A 16149-nucleotide genomic window follows, 5' to 3' on the forward strand; every position below is an offset into this window, starting at 1 on the left:
TTAAGGGATCCCTCCTGGGGATGGTGGGGGCGGGGCGGGGGGGAATGAGAAGAGACCAAGGGCAGTTCTGCTCCGGGGACGGGGTCAGGCCCGTCACCTCCCCAAGGAGGCCGGAGCAGAGGCTAGAAGGCTTCTGAATCCTAGGAGAGGGGGCATGTATGCGTAGGGACACGGACGTTCCAGCTGATAGCAGGGTCCTCTGATAATGAACGTAGAAACACAGAGGAAGAGGTCAGGCTGCTGCTCCCACCACCCCAGCGTGGCCGGGAAAAACAGTGGCTTACACAAAACACCCCTCGGCTGTTCACAGGGACCCTGCAACCTCCCTGAGAAAGGACTCGGTAGGCAGTTGGGACAGCATGGTCTACAGCCCCACTTCCCAAATTTGTCTCATCCCCACTAGCTGGCACCAACTAAATTCCACGGGACCATCTGCTGAACGCTCCCCAGTGCCATGGCCAGCTGCCAGGCCCCAGCGCCAGTCCGTCTGGCCTTACCCTCTGGTTGGCGCCTGCCTGGCCCCCCCACAGCGCCCAGGATGCCACACCCTGGAGCCTACCCAATGCAGCTAAGCACCCACCCACCCTCAGCCTAAGCCTCCCCCTTTGCCTCAGGAATTTTGCCAGGATGGGGCACAGCAGCTCAGGTTTGAGGGGAAAAGACCCAAATTCAGTCTGGGGGGCTTGGATGCTCCATATCGTGGGCTCCCCTGGCTCCTGAAGTTCCTTGTCAGCTTGGGAAAGCCCCACCCTTATCTCTGCCCTCGGCCCACCTTCCCCTGCCTAAGGCTGGGCAGGGAGGGTAAGTCGATCTCTGACACACAAATACCAGCAGCTGCTTCATCCACAGAAGTAACTGAGAGCAGGCATGTGAGAGGAAGGATCCTTAAAATAAACTGGGCATCTCCTCGCCAGCTAACTGGCTTCCTGGAGCCTCGCTGGTGAATTGGAAGTTTGTGGTGGCAACAGAAGCAGCCCAGGACATGGAGACAGTGAGAGGGGACAGCTCCCAGCCCTCGATACTGGGGCTTTGTGGAAGCAGGGATCAGATATTCTTTATCCCTCACGCGCCATGAAAATCGTTTAGGAAAAAAATCCTGTTGTTTGGAAGCAGTGACCCTCCCCTCCCCAGCCTTTGCCTCCATGGCAGCCTGTGGGGCCAGAAACCGACCCAAACCCACCCCCAACGTCCCTCCACCAGGAGAGCAGAGCGAGGCCAGCCAGGCAGCAGCGGAGGGCCTGGCCTTCCCGGGACACCTTCGGGCCCAGACCTGGGCCCCGTCAACCAAGACTTACGGATGCCAGCGCTGTCACCGCAGAAGGCGGATGGCAGGTGCCCCCGGGACAGAGGCAGGGCCCCGGGAGGGCATGTACAGCAAATGTAAATACCCCTCTTCCCCGCCATGCGCCGGCTGGACTCCAGTCTCCGCCACAGAGGAGAGGCTCCCCGGAGCCATGCAACCTCCGTAGCAGGACAAAGGGAGAGGCCCCAGGGCCTCCCGCTCAGACTGCCTCCATCCAGGCGACTCTGGGGGACCATTTTGCCCGGGGCTGCTAGCAAACCTTTTATTTATTGTATGTATTTATGTTTTATTTATTTATTTATGTGATGATCTCGCTCTCCCCATTAGCAGTATTCAACTATTTATTTATATGGAGAGGTTGTGTGTGTGTGTGTGTGTGTGTGTGTGTGTTTGTGTGTTTGGGGAGGGGGCGGGTCTTCTAAATTATTTCTGGGCACCTCTCTTTTCCCCTCACGTCTCTGGACATTTGACAGACGGGATGTGGGTGGGGATGTTGGCCTTTGCCCCAAAGGTGAGACCCGCTGAGCTCGAAGCCCCAGGACATCCTGCAGGCGGCCACAGGTGCTTCGCTCAGCCCACCGTCAGTGAGGGTCCGGCCTGTGCCCTGGCCCCCTGCCCTCCAGCTGCCTCGCTGAGGTATCAGGAAAATGAGAACGGCCAAGCAGCTCATGAGCTAAGGCGCCAAACTGACCCAGCGGAGCCACAGCTTACACGGGGCGTGGCGCCTAAAGTTAGTGTTGAAGGCAAAACCCGCACAGAGTCAAAATCACCTGTGAAGCTGCTTTGGCCAGCCCGCCCGTGGGAGACAGACGTGCCACCTCTTGGTGGGCTGGCGAGGCTTCCGCTGGGACTCACTGAATGAAGTGCTTGGGAGTCTGTGATGGCTGAAAGGGACATGTGACTGGCTCAAAACTGGGATCCCATGCACTCAGCGTTAACAAGGTGTTCAAACCATGAGAACAAGGCAAGAATTGGGATGGAGGGAGGGGAAGCTGCACATCCTGATCTCAGCCTCACTCCAGGGCATGTCGTACTGGGCAGGATCCCCCACTGGCTTCTCTGAACATACCTGGTTGGTTTCCTGTAGGTTACGGGGGCTCCTGGCTCCGGAGCTAATTTCTCCCCATCTTGCCACTCTGTCCCTTCTGCTGTGGATCCATACCGCCTTGTGACGGGGACTCAGTCATCCCGGTGGAGGCACACAAACCCCAAGCAAACACCCTTTTTTGTGTGTGGTCTCTTGCTGTTCTATCAGGAGAGAGAACAACAATATTTCTGAAATTAAAAAGTAAAGGTAACAGGAGCAGCAACAGGTACCCCATAAGGTCGTTTCAGACCCATCCCGGGAACCAGGTCCTAGAGATCTTTACCAGTCTTGCCTCTCCGACCAACAAGCAGTGGTCGGTGGCTGGAGACAGCCCCCCGTCCCCACCCCTTTTCCAAAGTCACTATCCCTGCCTCAGCTGGTCCAGCTTTGGGTTTGGTGGGACTGGTGGTTTCTCTGGTCCTGTGTCTTGTCCCTGCTGCAGCCCACGCAGCCTGAGCAAGGCAGTCCCCTGCTCGGGAATGTTCGCAAGAAGGCTGCTTACACGCCTCCTGGGAGAGACCTGTGTCCCTCCCGCTCACTTGGTGTGAAATCTCATTTCCTTTATGTTTTCTGTTTTTTCCCTCCAAAAATAAAACTCTTGTTGGGGCACTGGCAGCCTTGCCTAACCAGAGCTCGCCGTCTCTGGTACTGCTAGTCTCTGCCTACCTTCCTTCCCTTCTGCGTCCAGGGGATGAGAGAAACCGCCGGAAACCTGCTCCTGACGAGAACTTATTTTAAAAACTAGTGCAGAGAAGGGGAGGGAGATGTGGCCTGAGGTCGAGCGTGTGCAGCCCTTGACCTTCCTGCTGTGGGTGTTCACTGAGTGAACCGGGGCAGGTCTCTCCTCTCCTCTGGGCCAAAGTTTCCCCCTTTGAGAAGGGGAGGAGTTTCTGAGACACAATCCGAAATGTTCGCCCAAGATCTGGGCAATTCTTCGAAGAGAGAGCGAGCTCACAGAGACTTAGAGAAAGAAAGGAAACATCCTTGAACATTCTTGAAGGAGGTTCTTCATCACGAGAGTAAAACTGGATGGTCCCTTAGTTAATGAAGAAAAAGCAAGCTAATTCAAAGCCCCCACCCAGGAACATTCTAGTTCATCCAGGTTTGACTACATTCCCCTCTCTCTTCCTTTTCTTTGAAGGAAAGTCTATCTTTCAGAAGTAAAACAAAATTAAGATGTTCAGATGGCACAGGGTCTCAGTCTCAGGGGCCCCATCACTTATTCTTTCAGACCCATCCTCCCAAAAGGCTCTGCTTAGTGAGGCCAGAATTCAGGGTGCTCCCCAGGGTTTGGAAGCACTTTTTTTCCCCAAGTCCTATGTCTCTCTCTTCTTCTGCCGTGTCCTTTCCCCTGAATATCCAAAGTACTCTCATGTGCATGTATCTTGCTTTTCTCTTCAGCTGAGTATAAAATTTTCTCTCATAAAAGAAAATTTTAAAAACCTGCAGGATTCCTCAGAACACGCCCCTTCCTGCATTGGCCAAGTCTGGCGAGGAACGGCTGGTGTTCTGAAGCAACGCGTTACCGCACCCTCTTCCTTCTCACTTCTGCTCCCACGAGCCGCTGAGGCTGATCGGGGTTGCCATCGCCCCTCCATCTGTGGCTTTTTTTTGTTTGTTTTTATTTGTTGAGGGTTTTTCTTTGGTGGTGGTTTTGCACTGTAAATACCATGACGGGGATCCCTCATCAGAACGTCGTTTATTTAATAATTTATTTCCTATTTATCGAGTGGTATTGGGAGGGGAAACGAGAGGGACCGCCCCTGCCCAAGTTGCTGACGGAGTCGGCCCCTCTCCCAGCCCTGGTGCAGCTGCCTGTGCTCACCCAGGTAACGAGAGCTAGAAGCACCGAGCAAACTGCAATTGGCAGAAATGGAGGCTTCAGTCATACAAATTAAGCTCAAATGGAACTAAAACACTGGTTAACTCCGGGAAAACCTCATTTAGATGGAAATTAATTGAGGAATAAAATGCCTGCACACGCACCAACTTCTATTAAAAAGTCACAGCTCCTTGGGAAGAAAAAAGTACTGAGAGAAGAGACTGTAATCCTTCTTCTCTGGCCAAGAAAAGCTATGCCTCATCTTTTAACAAGCTGAGCCAAAGAACCAACAACATTCCTTTACGGGCCTCTTGCCTGTGTGTGTGTCTAGGTCAAATGGGTGGGCCTCGGGCCTCAGTCTCGCCATCTGCAGAATGGGGGTTGGCCTCAGTGTTCCTGGCGGGCAGAGGGAGGGGGCTCTAACTCTGAGGCCCAGTCAGATAGAGGGTTCCCTGTGACTTCTCCTGCCTGACTGTAGGTCGAAGGGTGTCTCCCAGGGATAGAAGTAAAAAATGGCATGGACCTCATTTGCCGGGCGAGGCCACAGCAGCTGAGCCCTGCAGGCAGATGGGGGTGTCCGGGCGCCGCCGCAGCTGTGCTGGCAGCCCTGTGACCTGGGTGACAGCCCTCAGCGCCCAGCTTGGGCGTCTCTCCAAACCCTGCTGTGCAGAGTCATCCCAGGAGAGGCTGGATCGGCTTTGCTGTGCTGCTGTGTATTTGCACAATTGTTTGAACCGGTGACATGGGTCACACCCCCGTTCCTCAGATGGGAACACAGAGGCCCGGGAGGGGGAAGCAACGTGAGCAAGTTCCCCTGGGCTCCGGCCTGTCGGGCCCCATGCCCGCGCCCTCTCCAGAGCCCATTCCTGCCAGGCCTGCACCGTGAGGACTTCTGTTTGGGCTGTATCTTTTCTCTCCCAACTCTCAGCTGTTCCCTCAAGCAGTCACTGGCCAAGGGCCTAGAAGAATCTACCCCATCAGCCAAGGCCATTTCTCCACGTCGGGGGGCTGGGAGCCCCCATCTGGAAAAACCACAGACCAGGGACCCACCAGCAGCCCAGCTCAGCCTGAGCGGCCAGCCTCTGCCCGGCGCACCCACGCCCGAGGGCAGGAGCTCCCGGGTCCTGCAGCACCCCGGACCCTGTCCTCTACCCCGCGGCACAGCGGCCATGGCTCATTTGATTTCGGTGTCCACAGCTGAGCATAAACTTCCCAGGGTTTCCGATTTTTCAGCCTGTACGAAACATGCGTCTGTCTAATAAAAGGTCCCGTGGTACGGTGTTCTCACACACGGCCCAGCGTCCTCTGTCTATAAGGGGAGCGGCAGGGGGAGGGAGGGGGCAGGGAGACAGCGCTGCCGCAGCAGGCCACCACGCAGTCACCGTGCTCGTCCCTCAGCCTTCCAGACAAACCAGTAGGTATTTTGGTTTCATATACAGGGTCCAGCACAAATGATGCCCCTTTTTTATTACAAAATCTTTTATTACCAAAGGATAAGCATGTAATTCTGTAACACAACAATATCACACTCAAGCACACCGTATGACATTTTAGGTGGAATGTTCTAACTAAAACTGTAAATTATTACACCCACGTTATTACCCTACCCTACACCCACACAGGCGTTACTTCCGCCGGACCCTGTGTATTAGGGGTGCTCGTGGGGGCCTTTGCAAGCCTTTCCCTAGGTGTTTCGCGTGCATTCTCTTAGCTTTCTCCACAGCCCTAGGCAGGAGGTACCAGGATCTCTTTCTCACAGGGAAGAGATCCAAGGCCCAGAAAAGCCAAGTCACTTGCCCAAGGCCTGGAGTCGATGACAGGGCCCAGGTGACTGACTCCCGACCACAGCCGCGCCCCGCTCCACGCAGGGCACCTCTGCTTAGGCGACGATGAGCCACAGAATCGCGCGGTGAAGAGGAAGCTCAGCATAAGGTACAGATTTGAAGGTCTGAAGACCGGGTCTAAATCTAGACCCTGCTGCCCCTATGTGTGGCACTGAGCAGGGACAACACCCTGCTGCTCATCCATAAGTGGGGACAGACAGCCACAGTTAGCTCCCTGGGCTTCTGTGGGAGCTGATTGGAATGGCAGCTCTCAAAAAACTGGTGCACAGAAGACTCTCAATGACTCTCAGTGAGCGTGACCACTGCCTCGTAAGCTGGGGCAGACGAATGAAGTGGGGCGCACGGAGGCAGCCCCGAGGTGGCCGACGTGGGACAGTGGGGACCCCTGCAAGGCCTTGTGGGGGCCTCCAGAGAGGTTCTCAGTGTCCAGCTTAAAAGTTTTTGCCCCAGAAAGCAGGGGTTCAAAATACTCACGGGGTGCGGGTAGGGGGGCAGCTGTGGGGAGCGGGTAGGGCAAGGACTACGGGGAACTGGGCACCCCGATTCCCACTGCCAGGGAGAAAGCCCCCCACTTTCTCCAGAAAACCTGAATATTTAGATAAAAGTCTCCTGACTTTTAAAGTGTTTGTGACTCATTGTTTATGTGGGTCAACAGTGCACACACACACAGATAATGTAAATATATTGTACGTCATCTCAGGGGCCAGCGAGGAGGATCCCCGGGGCCCTTTCCCCCACTTCCCGGAGCTGTGGGGGGTAGTTTTAACCCCTCATGTACCGCGCAGTCCTGTCTATACCCCTGAGTGGGACATCCACTGGGGGAGAGAGAACCAACCGGGTTTCCACTGTCACCCCCCACCCACATCCTGCCCCACGGAAGCCTCCCCTGGGAACGAGTGGGGGGGATACCCTTCCTGGGGTCAATCCAGTGCTGTCCTCCACGAACACCCCAAAAACACACACAGATTTCTTTCTTCTGAGGCTTCCGCAGTGGAGAATACTAATAACACAATAATAATAACAACATCCTTTTATGGATCAGTTAGCATGTGCCAAGCCCCTTTCATAAGTTAACTTATTTCATTTTCCTAACAGCCCGATTTAGTCCCTGGTGGGCATGTGAACCCAGGTCTGCAGGCCCCTCTTCCCCTGAAGGCGGGAGCCCCACGCGCTCCGAGCTGGCCCTCCGGGAGGGCCCCTGGCGCCTCTTCCCGGAAACCGTGGCTGCAGGCAGGCTGTCCCTGTGATGCCAGCTGCCTCTCCCGGACTCCGCAGAGGAGGGCTTCACCCGTCTGCTTCCTGCCCCGGCTCCCAGTTCCAGGAATCGGTGTGTTTGTCCCTCCGGGGACTGTTCCGAACAGATGCCCCACGCCCGCCCCCCGCCTCCACTGGCCCTGGCTGCCCCGGGGTCGGGGGGAGACTAGCCTCTGGAGATGTCTGCCTCTCAGCCAGACACGCAGCCACCCCGGGACGCAGCAGAGGCAGCCCGCAGAGGCACCCTCAGCTCCCGCGGCACCCTCAGCTCCCGCAGCTCTGGGCGCGCGCACAGCCCTTCGCTGGGTGAAGGCAACCGGACCCGCAGGAGGCGGGGGGTGGGGGGAGGATAAAAGTCCCAGAGAGGCCCAGACTCCCAGCCCTGCTCGCTTCGTGACCTGAGCAAACCCAGCCTTTTCTGGGACCTGGTTCTGCTGCCTGTTCACAGAGGTCGGCTTGGGCCAGCGGTTCTCAGCCCTGGGTGAGCATGAGAACCACCAGGGAACCTTCCAAAGCCACTCATGCCTGGGTCCCATCCCATCCAAATACAAGGAACTGCTATGCGTGGGTGCCAGAGGAAGGTGCTTTGAAAGGCTTCCTGGGTGATACTAATAGGAAGCTAGGTTGAGAACTGCTGATTCCGACAGCACCTGGAATGCCACCTGCTGCCCAGGCCTGCTGCTCCACACTGAGCTATGGTCTGCCGCCAGGGCGGCAATAACGCCAGCAGCAGCAGCAGCACCCAGCACAATGTGGGGCCTGCCGTGGGCCACACCCCTTCCAAGTTCCTCGCCTGTATTAACATAAATTGCATTATTCCATCCTCACAGCATCCTTATGAAGTAGGTCCTATTTTATGCTGATTTTACCGATGCACAAACTGAGGCTCAGACAGGTTGTCCCCCGCGCCGTCCCCCAACCTCAGTCACACAGCTAGATGCAAGGATGACAGTGAGTCTGAAGGGACACCTAAAACAGCCGTGGAGGTTCAAGGACAGCATCGCAGAAAGACTGACGTCGAGGCTGATGCTTGGGAAATGACGGGGGCTGCGCAGGCCAGGAAAGCGGGCTCCGGAAAGAGGAGGGGGTAGAGGGGATCCCTGGCAGGGGCGACTGCGTGTGAACAGGCCAGGAGGAATGGCTCCCCTTTGCCTCAGGTCGGCTCCTCATCCCCCACCTACCCGTGCGCTTCTTCCTGGCGCTTCTCACGCCTGTAATTAGTGTGTTTACTGTTCACTCACCTCCAAGAAGACAAAGCCCTGCCTGCCCGTTCACCCGCCCCCGCGTGCCTCGCCCGCCCCGCCGGCCCGCAGCCTTCCCAGGAGCTGGGCCCCCTCCCAAGTCCCGTGCATTTTTGAACTGGTTAGGTTTCACTTTATGTGGGGCGTGGGGACTGTGGCTAGAGGGCTGCAGCGCGTCCTACCCAGGGAGTCTAAGGATCTCTCCTGCTCTCCCCGCAGGGCGCTGCCTCCCTGGGAGTGGGAGAAGGCAGCAGACGCGAGCACCCGCTGCTGGTCCAGCACGTGGGAAGCTTGAGGTTATTTTCTGAAGTTAGGGAATAACATGACTTTTTCAGTTAACTTTATTTTTCAGTTACAGTTGACATTCACTACTGTATTCGTTTCAGGTGTACAGCGTAGTGGTTAGCCCTTCCGGTAACTTACGAAGTGACCCCCCAACAGCCCTAGTGCCCACCCGGCACCGTACATGGTTGTCACAATATGACTGACTATTCCCTCGGCTGTGCTTTACATCCCGATGACTAGTTTGTAACTACAAACTTCTACCTCTTTTTTAAACAATTTCTTTTAATTTATTGATTGGTTTTAAGAGAGAGACGAAGGGAGAAAGAGAAACACCGATTTGTTGTTCCACTTTTTTATGCATTCATTGGTTGACTCTTTTTTTTTTTTAAATTCTCACCCAAGGATACATTTATTGATTTGAGAGAGAGAGAGAGAGAGAGAGAGAAATATCAATGGGAGGAAAACATCGATCAGTTGCCTCCCATACATACCACGACTAGGGATTGAACCTGCAGCCTAGGTATGTGCCCTGACTGGGAATTGAACCCACAACACTTTTGGTGTATGGGAAGACACTCCAATCAATTGAGCCACTCAGTCAGAGCCATTGGTTGATTCTTGTATGTGCCCTGACTGGGGATTGAACCTACAACCAAGACAATGCTCTAACCAAGTGAGCTACCTGGCCTGGGCCCTATCTGTACCTCTTAGTCCCTTCATCTTTTTTCCCAGCCCCCCACCCCCAACCCCGTCCCCTATGGCAACCATCACTCTATTCTCTGTGTCTGAGTTTGTTTCTGTTTTGTTTGTTCACTTATTTTGGTCTTTAGATTCCACACGTAAGTGAAGTTATATGGTATTTGTCTTTCTCTGACTTATTTCACTGAGTATTAATACCCTCTGGGTCCATCCACGCTGTTGCAAATGGTAAGATTCCATTCTTTCTATGGCCGGGTAATATTCCATTGTTCACAGAGAATAACACAATTTTTTTAAAGGCAGCGGCTGAGAGTGCAAACTTGGGAGTCAGAAAGACTCGGGTTTGAGCCTGACTCTTCTACTTCGTGGCTGTGTGTCTAGGCATAAGTGGCTTCACTTCTCTGAGCTTCAGGTTCCTCACCTTCCCAGTGGGGGCAGGCACAAATCTCAGAAGGGCACCATGAAAATCAGCAGACCTGATGCAGGCCAAGCGCTTGGCCCAGGGCCTGACGGAGCCAATATCATCGTTACTGATACTAAAAAAAATAAGAGGGGGCCCAAGGAAGCTCGTCACAACTTCTCGGGAGGATTTCAGGTCACCTGGGCAAAAGGTCAAACAGCCTCTATCTATGCTCACCTTCCATCACCTCAAACCCCAAATTCTCAAGAGGGCCACTCTCAGCTGCCGTCCTCCGTAAGCATCCCCTCCACTCAGAAGAACCTGGAGTCTCCTGAGAGCGGGGCGACCCCCACGCATGCATTCCCACCCTGACGTCACCTCCGTATTCCCCCCAGAGCAGCGGCAACATCAGTCCGCTAGTGGGAAGGCATGGGGCGCTGTGTGGGCGTTTCCACGCCCTTGAACCTGGCTCTCAGCCACTCTGCAGCTACAGCCACCCTCTGGACCAGGGACTCAGGGCAGTTTTTTCTTTTTGCCTTTGTTGTTGTTGTTGTTGTTGCTGTTGTTGTTGTTATTGTTTCCATTGCCAATGGAATTTGTCACATGAGTTCTCAAGGTGCAACACTGGTCCCCTGTGACAATCTACTGTTGGATTCAAAACCAAAATAAACATCACCAACCACGTCACATAGACTCCTATTTGCTTCCCCCCCACCCACCCACACGCAGTTTTTTTCCCTTCTGTCTCCCTCACCTCCAGTCCTAGTTCCAGAAGAAGTAATCTTATCCTAAGGGAATCCATGGCCTCCCAGGCTGGGGCTTCATAGAGTCTGCAAATCATTTGAAATCCTATACTAAGTTTTATGCATAAAAATACTAGCACTTTGGTGCAGAAAAACACATATTTCCCACCAGTTTCCCAAAGGAATCCAACTTGGAGTTATCTGCAAAATCTGTTTGACTCCCTCAGGATATGGCAGTTTCCAGTTGCCTCCCAATAGCCATTGCCCCCTCATCCATAGTAATGAAACCCTTTGATTTTAACTGAGTTCATAGCCACCCAGAGTGAAGACTGGATTTCCCAGCCTCCCTTGCAACTAGGTGTGGCCACATGACTAACATTGGCCAATGAGACACAGGCAAAACTTTTGCATAGTAGCTTGCAAAAATTTCCACAGGTTTTTGTGTGTGCTTTTTCCTTCTTTTTTCCTTCCTTCTTCTTGCTGGGTGGGATGTGGATGTGATGGCTGGAACTCAAGTGGCTCTCTGGTCCATGAGGTGGCTATAGGAATGGAGCCCATAGAGACAAAACAATGAGATGCGAAGGTCTCGGTCCCCAGACTTTGTGGGACAGGAGGCCCAGGCCAGCACCATGCCGGGTGTCTCTGGGTTGCAACACGAGGGAGAAAGAAACCTCTCTCACTTCAGACAGTGTTATTTTGGCTTTCTGTTATTCACAGCTAGCTCTCAGCTCATATTCAGGGGGTGCGCTAAGACAGCCCCTCAGGTAGAATGTTTATTTCTATCTCCTTGCCCATCCATCTCTATACACCTCCTCCCCAGCCTCTCCGACTCTCCCCCCTCCCCCGCTCCAGGCACTAACCGTGAGAACCTTCTGAGGCCAAACCTGCCTACGGGCTGTCATTCCCAGACCTAAAAGAAACCCCGCCTGTTTCCAAAGCAGTTGCTGGATGTCATGGTCACCAACTGGCCAAACCAGCTCTGCTCTGACCTCAGAGATAACCTGAGAAAGGGACCAACGGCGTTACACATGTTGGCTCTCCCTCCCCACAGCCGCAGGGCCACCCTCTGCCTGGGCATCTCTCCGTGGCACAAACATGCCCCAGACTGCGAGGAAGAGGTGCCCTTTCCCAGCCAGGCCAGCGGATGGAGGAGGAGAAATGATTTACCGCTCATAACAATAGAAGCACCAGGAAGCACAAAGGGCAGCGTGAGGCAGGCTATTCATCAGAACAGTCGAGGTTACGCCATGGCTCCAACACAAGCCTGCAATTCCAGAGCCTCAGAAGAACAAAGGCTTATTTCCCGCCCATGGCCACGGCTGACCAGCGGGAGGCGCCACCCATTAGTGGTGTCCGGACTGTGGTGCGGAGGCAGGGAAATCGCCCGAGGGCCCTGCCCCCGGGGTCTCCCACGGGCTATTATGTGAAATGCTTTGAACCCTTTGAACTGGAGGCCAGGCACAGCACTGCCCCCGCCAGCTACCCGGCTCCTCAGAACCACGGCGGCGTCAGGAAGCGCAGCGTGCCCCACCACCTGCCCAGAATCTGCCTGCCTCCCGGTGTATGTGCCTGGTGCTGTTCTAGGGGTCAATGACACAGGCCTGCTTTCAGACGCAAGTCCCTGCCCTCAGCCCTCATGGCCCTTACGTTCTAATGCAGGAGGCAGGTAACAAAATGAGAGAGGTGTAATGCACACTGATCAGGCAGGGCAAGCGCCATGAAGGAAAGGGAGTCGGCTGCTGTGAGAAGCTGTGACTGCAGATCAAGTGACTGGAAGAGGTTTCTCTGAGTAGGTGAAATTTAAGTCGAGTCACAAACGAAGGGAGAGACCAGCCCTGTGGTGATCTGGGGGAAGGGTCACAGGCAGCGGTGACACAGAGGATGTTGGGGGGAGTCCTCAGATAGGAATGTATGTGGTTCTTCTGTCTGAGGGACAGAGAGGGGGTCCCCGGGGCTCAGCCCAGCGAGCCAGGGGTGGATGGTGGCAGGAAACCGGACCACAGAGGTAGCCAGGGGCCTGTGCTTTCTTCACGGAAGTTCTCAGTACCTACAAGTGCTTTAACTAATGATGTGATTCTTTGTTTACTGACAGACAGGAGAGCAAAGACGTTTGTCTCATCCACGCTCTGCTTCCTCTCGGCCCCTCAGCTGGAGCATCGCATGTAAGAATTAATAAATATGTAATGATTGAACAAGTGAGTGAATGAGTGAATGGAGGCACATCCTTGCCAGCAGCTAAGAGTAGAGGTTTTCCGCGTAAAGCGGGTGAACGACCTACTGCTGCCTCTCGGGGTTGCCAAGAGGATTAAACGTGGGAGGCGGGAGCCGCCGCCGAGCTTGGCGCCGAGCGGGCCACGTCCAGCAGTGGGGTCATTACTGTTCTGTTGTTCCGGCTGCTCGTCCCAGGGTCACACAGCGGTCAGGAGCCAGGCTGCCAGGATGTGAGTGTCTGCTCTGTCACTTAGTAGCCATGTGACCTTGACCCACCTGTTGGACCTCTCTGGGCCTCAATATTATCATCTGTGAGTGGAGATAATAAACCTCTTAGAGCAACTTGGGTGAGGGTTAAATAAATTGACATCTACAAAACACAACTGGTACAAAACATTCAATCTTTGCTATTTTCATTGTTATTATGATTACTATGATCATTCACAGAGGTGGTCAGAGGACATGATCCCCTGGAGAGAATTTTGGGGACAATAATAGGAGGACGCTAGAGCTCCATAAAGAAGCATCACCTTCACAGGATTGTGAGGGCAGAGACTTCTTCGGGGAGAGACTCTGGGTTGTTTCTTTTATTGTATTTGTTAATCACTTCTTTTTGCACAGGTGTGTGGCATAAGACAGAGCACTGGGCTTGAAGTTCCAACACACCTGGGTTCAGAACCCACAAGCTGGTGGCCTTGAACAAGTCACATCATGCCTTAAGCCTCAGTTTCCTCATCTGTAAAATGGGACCATGATACCAGGAACCTCTGTGGGGAAGAGCAGGGGATGCTGTCGTGAAGGTTAAATAAAAACATGCTTGGGAAGCATTTAGCTCGGTGTTCAGCACCTTCTATGCACTCCAGGAATTTTAGTTAATATTCCGGTGCTGTTACTGTGTGTGAGCCTGTCACCTGTGGGTGAGGCCATTCGGACACAGGGTCACTAACATGACATCTCTCTGCCAAGATCTGCTGTGCTCTTGCCACGCACCCGGCACCCGTCCGGGCTGCTGCTGTGAGCAAGGCACTGAGGAAGCCGCCCTCATGGGGCCAAGTGCGCTGGAAGTGCCGCGAGTGTCATCGAAGGGGGTCTGGGAAAAGGAAGGAAAAAGATGGGGCACATTCGCCCCCATTTGCTGGAGGATGTGCTGCCAGCTCTGGGGTTAGACAGCGAACCCGGAGACAGGCCTCCCTGGACCTGGAGCCGGAGTGAATGGGAGGCCACCAGGATTTGTCCCCAGGCCCAGCAAGAGAGTTCCAAACCCCTGCAACTGTAGATGAAATGTGACGCAAAAATGCACAGAAAACCCTGTCTTCCCGGGAGCTGCAGGAGCCCTCTGCTCGTTCCCTCCCCCTTACAGCTGACGCAGGCGAAGGGGTGGGAGGCGGGCAGGAGGGACCGTGGGTTCCTAACCGCGGTGGGCAGCCCACAGACCTGTGTCTCTGTCCTGCACGGCTCTACCTGTGCAACTTTTGTCCCTGGGCCTCCGGTTCCAGATCGCAGGGTGATGTCACCCTGGCCCCAGGCTCTCTGTCTGAGGGTTAGCTGTGGGGCTTCCCCTGTGAAAGCCCCAGCAGGATGGCAGCCAAAGGAACCCCTGTCCCGGGCCTGGGGTCTAACACCCTCCCACACCCTCCTGAGGCTCTTCCCTTCCCTTCCCTAAGAATATGAGCAGGAGGCGCGCTGCCCTCCCTGGCCTCTCCCAGGCTGCCTGGCCCTGTGCTTTCACCTGGTGACCGCCCGCGGCGTTTATTGACATTTGCTTCATGTGATAGCTGGCTCCCCTCCAGGTGGCTGGGCCAGCAGGACGAGCAGCCACCTCCCTGCTCCGCTTCCGAAAACAGAAGGCTGGCCTGTCCTTAAAACACGGCCAGTGTCCAGTGGGGCATGGAGAGCAGATGTGTGGGCGGGTCGCAGGGCAGACCTGGGCAATCTAGTCCCATTCTGGTTGCTACTGTGGGCTCCCCAGTCCCACGGGCTCAGGTGCCAGGCCTCAGCCAGCTGCGTGGCCCCGGGAAGGTGGCGTTACCTCTCTGAACCATGAGAATCCAGTGAGGTCGCAAATAGACGTGCTGAGCACGGGACCCGACATGCAGTCAATGCTCAGTCGTAAATGTGTGGCCATGATTATAGGAGGAGGTACAGCAGAGGGGTCAAGTGCCAAAATGCCTAGGTTCAAATCCCAGCCCAGCCACTTAACAGAGACTATGTATTTCGCTATGTATAATGCACACCCACATTTTATATAAACATTTGTATAGACACGGAATTAGTACTACCCATGTATACTGCCCATCCTTATTTTTCCCTCAAAAATTTGGGCAAAAAGTGTGTGTTATACATGGCAAAACACGGCATATACATGGGCAAGTCTCGTCCTCTTGCTGTGCCTCCGTTTCCTCATCTGTGAAATGGGGATAATGACAACCCCTCCCCTGCAGCCTTGTGGGGAGGATTAGATGAGTTAATACACATATATTTAAAGTGCTCAGAATAGAAGCTGGCACGTGGAAAGTGCCAGGTAAACGCTAACGATGCGTAGGTCTGATTTCTAGCTGCGCACCCGGCCTCCCCTGCCCAGGGCTTGGTGCTGCCAGTGTCCCCTAAAGCGGAAGGGAGGTGAGGCCACTGAGGTGGCGCCCCCCACTCCTACCCCAGGCTCCGTGGGGCTGTGGAACGGAGGCCCCAAGAGGAGGTGGTCTTGCCAAATAATCCCACCTAAAGACCCCACAAAGAAACACAGCCCAGCATACACACACCACTCCCTCAGATCCACAGGCAAGCCCGATCGGGGCCCAGCCGCCCGCACCCCGGCCCACCCACACAGAGCCCGCACCCCGGCCCCCGGGCAGGCCAGCTTTCCCCTCTGGGTCACGCAGCCCGCCTCCCCATCCTGGCTCCACACCCAGCCAGCCTCACCCCAGCAGCAGCTACAGAGAGCGCTGAGGCCTCTGTGCCCAGCTGTGACGTCAGCCTGAAGCTTCTGGCCTGATGATCTCACCCCAGTCAAGTGGGGACCCAGTCACTCGGCTGTAGTGGTGGAGGGGTGGGGTGGGGGCGGCTCAGTCTCCCTCCCTTGGCTGGAAGGCGAGGCGGGTGGGGGGTCTGGGGCACTCAGCTCAGCAGGGGTCAGAGATGCAGAACCGCGCACAACTCCTCCCTGGTCCCGCCGCCCCAATCACTGGGTGCTTGGGCCAAACTCTGCGCCTGTTTCCTCGGCTGCAAAACGGGGGTGGGGGGAACACCTGCGTGTTGTTGGG

The sequence above is a fragment of the Pteronotus mesoamericanus genome, unplaced genomic scaffold (genome assembly GCF_021234165.1).
Source record: "Pteronotus mesoamericanus isolate MK-2021 breed Mesoamerican mustached bat unplaced genomic scaffold, CSHL_Meso_final scaffold_507, whole genome shotgun sequence".
NCBI classification, from domain to species: domain Eukaryota; kingdom Metazoa; phylum Chordata; class Mammalia; order Chiroptera; family Mormoopidae; genus Pteronotus; species Pteronotus mesoamericanus.